Raw genomic sequence first — 5043 nt, 5'->3', positions numbered from 1 at the left:
ACGGCTGCAAAGACTGTTATACTGAGACACCAGTGACATAGAACAACAAAGGGAGTTTGCTAGGTCTTAGAGCACTTTAACAGTCTCTGAAAACGGGCAGCAAGAAGCACACAGATTGGGCTCTTCTGGAGTGTGAGCCAGACTCGGGTCAAGATGGCTCAGTGCCAGTGGCCTGACGTGTCTGAGCCGTGTCTGCTTCCAGCTCCCGCCACCTTCAAGAGCCCGTTTCCCATGTCATTTACAGGCTGGCAGGATTTTCCCTTTCGCCTTCATAGTCAGGGTTTCATGACTTTCTTACATATTAAAATTTTCTTCCATTGTTTATGTGATTATCACTTCTCCACATGTTCCTTCCTTCCTTTTGGTTTGGTCTCCTAGATCTCATCTCCACACAACTTATCTTTCTCTCAGGAGATCTTTCACTGGGTTTTTGTGAGGTATTTCTTCCACCCAATTCTCAATGCTAATGTGGTTCTCAAGGGCAGTTATTCTCTTTTTCTGTTGAATATTAAGTTTCAAATTAGGAAATCATTTTTTAATTCTTGAAAGTATTAGAGTTTGAATTTTGGTTTTAGAACTGTAATTCCATTATATTTTCATTAAAATTCTCATAGGTTTCTTCCCTTGGTTCTGCTTTAGTAGGCATCTCCTGTTTCTGTTCTGCTGGCCATTTTTCTTTCCGAGACCCGTGAGTGAGTTTTAATTTTCCTTGCCTAGTCATGATTGTGGTTACTCAGTACTTGCCAGCATCCTTGGGTCGCAGCAAACCAAGTGGTGAAAGACACGATGCTTTCAGTTCTCATGGGCCTGAAACCTGTTACTCTGCTGAGTTGCTCTGAGAAACCATACCAGTCCCACATTTTTTTAGTCACAAGCAGCGGTTCTTTTCCAGCTGCAAAGATGGAAACACTTCCCTTCACTGGCAAGCCCTCTTGGAGGTTTTCTGGGGTCAGCAAGTTAATTGCAGCAGAAGACAAAGTCCCTTTTGCAGGGGGGACCACTTGGGATGATGGGTAGCAATTTTAGTAATGAATTTTGTCTATCTGCTGCTTGAGATCTGCTCATGATTTTTACTTTTAGGTGAAAAAAAGTCATGGTATTATGTGTGCATATGATTCTTTTTGTAACCAAAACAAGCATTTCTCTATTTGTATCTAAAATTTCACAAATGCATGCACATGGAGAAAGGTGTAGGAAAGACTATATGCCTTGACACAAGAATGGAGAAAATAGTAATTTTTCTATTCTAGTGAGATTGTATGTGTATTTTATTCTAATCAGATAATAAAATGTAAAGAATGGAGGACAAGGCATGCTAGATGTTACATAGTGGAAGAGTAGGGTTAGTGAGAGGTTATGATCTGAGAATGAAATGTTGGAGTTTGATTTTCAGAGGTAGAGTAATTTTGACTAAAATGAAGAGAAGCCTGTTTGGGATGGGAAGAGATCATGGAAGTCCGGGAAGCTGAATAACAACCTACAAGCCTTGGATGCTTATGTCATCTGGGATGTGTATGACTTCATGGGATGTAGAGTTAAAGAACAAATTGGCTTAAATGTGAACAGAAGAATGATAAGAAATGAAGTTTTAAAATTGAGGAGTTTCTGACTACACTTAAATAAAACCCAGCATCCTCAACATGGTCCTCAAGGCCTGGCATGTTTAACAAAAGTTAAGTCCTAGTAAGTATAGAGTGAATTTTAGATATGAATCTGTTGGAGAGACATAATGTAAAATGCTCTCGATTTCTTGTTCTTATTTTGCTATGTTGCTCTTTTCTTTCCTTAATTGTAACTTTTGATAACCAAAGCTCTGTGTTTTAATATTGTGTTAGGATTCTCACATCATTATGGAGCCTGTAAAATCCTTCGATAATTAACTCTCTGCAAGATGAAGACCCAAGGAAGCTGTTGGTGGGGTTTGAAGGCCCGAGAACCAAAGATATATTTCCAACCTATTCCCAGTGCTGGAAAGCCTGGGGTGCTTAGGGTAGAAGATTGGTGTCCCCATGTAAGCAGGCACGAATTGCCCCTTCCTCTGTCTTCTCTGTTCTGTGTAGGCCCTTTATGGTTTGGATGATGCCTACAAATTTATAATTATGTCTTTTTATGGGTAGACCCTCGTCATTAGCAAATGTCTGTTTCAATGTCTAGTGATGTTTGTCTTAAAGTCAATGTGGTCTGTTACTAAGACAATCATGTCAGCTTTGATTTGTACAGTGTTTGTAGATCTTTTTCAATCTTACATACATAGTTTATAATTTTATAAACCACATATATTTTGTGTACTTGCTATTTTCAGTCTGGCAGTCTTTATCTATTTTAGCTATTTAATGTGAGTTCTAATATTTTTGAGTTTATACTGATCTCCTTCTATTTTTTTTTTCTTATTTTACCTGTTAGTTTATGTTCCCTTTACTTCCTTCATCCTCTTCTAGATAGGTCAGATTTTATTTTTTATTCTACTTTTCCTTCTGTTAAAAGGGCTGGAGAAGCTTCAGGTGATTCATTTTTCACCAGAGAGGGTCCACCCTTTTTCTGTTAAGCAATAAGGATGGGCTAGTCTTCTTAAGCTAATTAGCTGATTTAAGGCCGGTTTATTGTTTGATAAGGCTCAATCTATCCCTAATCACCCTTTTTCTAGGGTATGTCACTTCTGGACTTTGAACTGAGAGCCTGATGGCTCATCATCATTGATAGACTGCAGATCATTCTTTTCTGTTCTTCAGAGTTTTCAGGTTAAGATTTTAGCCAATTGCTTCTCACAACTTTCAGAGTTCAGCAAATGTCTTGATGAAACATTATGTTTGAGACCCTTCATTCTCCAATTTCCCCCTCTATTTTTAACCAGTTAACAAAAGTTGCAGTGGTTTCTCAAACCCCTAGCAATGTCCAGAATTGGCCGCTGTCCTCTCCCCAAATATAGCTGTTAGATGCTAAATAAAGATAAGACCTATTTTCTCCCCTTACAAATGTACTTCCTACCCTTTTAAAAAATCACAACATAAGAAGAAAATATTTTATCTTAAAATATGATTTATGGAGGAGAATGCTTATAGCCAGAAATTTCTAGTCCAGAGCTCTAGCCAACATAGGTCTTGACCAGATAGTACCATTTTACAAGTTGAGAAGCTCAGTATCTCCATATTGGTAATCACTTTAGTGCTGTTTAGGAATGTTTGCTATAAGAAACTCACACAATGCTAACATTTCCTCTTACCTTCTAGCCTTTTCTTTTGAGAAACTGAGTATGTTCTCCTGTCTCTTGAGAGAGAACTGATGCTAACTCCAGATGCCTTTGGATCTGAGATGATATGTAGGTAGGTCAGAATCTCAATACCTTTCCTCAATCTAGATGAACCAGATTAGAGACTCAGATTACAAACAGTGGAAGGGTCTCTACTAGTTTCTGTCTCTATTCACATTTTATGTCTATTAGTATAAATTCTCTAGTTTTCTTCAAACTGTTTACACATATTTCTTTGTAAAATGATCTCTAAATTTTCATTTTGGATTTTGGAGAATTGAGAATTGTTAGCTTTTAATTAATAATTAATAGTATATATGAATACTGTAATTTCTACTATTTATTGCTAAAGGATTCACTATATATCACAATATTAAGTAATTCTGTTCATTTTCCATTTTATTTCCTTTGCCTTTTCCAAATAGGTAATATCAGATTGACAATATCAGTGAGAAATATTACATTAATGTTTCCTATTTGACCTGCTTATTTCATATTCCCCTTTATTCCTTTGTCCTCTTCTGGATCGGTTAAATGTTTTTTTAAGTTAATATTTCCTATTTGACCTACTTTTATTAAAATATCGTTCTTCAAAAAATATATATCAGTCATGTTTAAAATTTTTATGTACAAATGCTTTATTTACAGCAGTAACGAAACAAAAGCAAATACATTACATTTGGGGGGCATGTCTCTTGAACCTATAGCATTCCTCTTCCTTTGCTCTTCATGATGTTTATTCATGTAATAAATTGAATTATTTTCCCTTTAGAATTTCTTAATGTATTTGGCTGATTAGAGCCACATGACATTATTTAATATATTTCTCCATCTTCTGTGTGTATTGTCAACTAGTAGTTACACCCAAAATCTTCACTGAATTCAATGTCAGATATTTTTGGCAAGGTTTCTTTATAGGTGGTACTGTATACTTCAGTTGCCTCACATTAGGAGTAGTGTAATGTCTGGTTGTCCTTATATGAATGCTTAAATGGATCAGTGGATTCAGATGATGTCAGACTGATTCATTGAAAGAATTACATCAACTTTTTACTTAATGCTTTTAAGCAATCATGGATGATAATTGCCAACATCCATTATTTTACTAGGGACTCTTAAAATGGTAATTTTCTGATTCTATTTTTCCTCAAACTTTATTCATTACTGTTTCTTTATTAGCAAAAAGTCTTTAATCAACTGTTCACTTATTCTGACACAGAAAACTAAAACAATTGGTTCAATACTTAGAATGAATAACTAGCAGCTTAAAAAATGATAGTTTTGATTGTTCATATTTTTATTGTGTGTAAAATTTGTGGTTTAATTCACTGTAATACTTTATTTTTATTCTTTTGCAATAATCAAAAAACTCAAATGCTTGCAATGTATACCTGGCCACTTCCTGTAATTGTGAGTGAGGTGTATATGTGCACATGTATTTTTTTGGCTTGTCTTTTTTTTTATTCGTACAGAACTGGGGTACAGGCCAGAGATGCAGAGGGTGAGAGGATTCACCAGAGACAGAGCGGGGAGCAGAACAGGCAGATCAACTAAGTACACTGCTGAGGGGAGCAGCGGGCGGGTCAGGAGAGGTCTGCCGAGCCATGCGGTCACCTCCGGGGCAGGCGGGAATCGAACTCCTGCGGAAGTGGCTTAAGCGTCTTTGTGCTGTGCTTTAACCCGCTGCGCCACCAGGGAGGGCCGGCTTGTCTTTTTAAGGATTTTTCTGCTTTCTTTTTAAATTATAGTAAAAATTTGCTCTTTATAATTTCTTCTTTGGGAATCAACCAAGTACC

General features: G+C 36.6%; 1 long non-coding RNA gene across 1 annotated transcript; it reads left to right on the top strand.

Moving 5' to 3' along the window:
* Positions 1-529: 529 nt before the first annotated feature.
* Positions 530-4758, top strand: LOC105853385. Its single transcript, XR_001145217.1, has 4 exons — positions 530-1683; positions 1836-2011; positions 3228-3320; positions 4720-4758. It is a non-coding gene; the product is annotated as an uncharacterized LOC105853385 (long non-coding RNA).
* Positions 4759-5043: the final 285 nt, after the last annotated feature.

This window comes from Condylura cristata, unplaced genomic scaffold, assembly GCF_000260355.1.
Source record: "Condylura cristata isolate star-nosed mole 26May11 unplaced genomic scaffold, ConCri1.0 scaffold00008, whole genome shotgun sequence".
NCBI classification, from domain to species: domain Eukaryota; kingdom Metazoa; phylum Chordata; class Mammalia; order Eulipotyphla; family Talpidae; genus Condylura; species Condylura cristata.
The sequence above is the reverse complement of the archived record's forward strand: the minus strand, read 5'-3'. Positions and strand labels throughout refer to the sequence as shown.